Source organism: Fulmarus glacialis, unplaced genomic scaffold, assembly GCF_000690835.1.
Source record: "Fulmarus glacialis isolate BGI_N327 unplaced genomic scaffold, ASM69083v1 scaffold7965, whole genome shotgun sequence".
Classification (NCBI taxonomy): domain Eukaryota; kingdom Metazoa; phylum Chordata; class Aves; order Procellariiformes; family Procellariidae; genus Fulmarus; species Fulmarus glacialis.
The window spans coordinates 1-407 of NW_009213571.1; positions in this window are offsets into that span (position 1 = coordinate 1).

Genomic DNA, 407 nt, shown 5'->3' on the forward strand with positions numbered 1-407 from the left:
GGCAACGGGCGGCTGCGGAGGCCGACAGCCCCATCTGCTCCCGCTCTGCAGAGGGACACGGGAGATGATTTCATCCAAGTGGAAAAAAAGGAGGGTGGTGTGTGCGCCATTCCCGGGAGAGGGGCGAGAGCAGCACGCTGCTGCCGCGGGGCTGTCCCCAGGCTGCTGGCTTCCCCGCAGGGCTGGGGAAGGCACCCGGGTGCCGGTACAGGGACTTCCCTCCGAGGCAGCAGGTGACACTGGCAGTCATCAGTCGATACTTTCCTGCAAATATCCCCGTTCTGGTTATTTCAAGGGAGCACCAGCTGTAAAGAGCGTGCTTTTCTCAATACGCATGCAATGCCTAGAGATACAGCCGTGTGTGCTTGGTTTCCCTTCCCCTGGGGTTCCCCCAATATCGGCGGGGG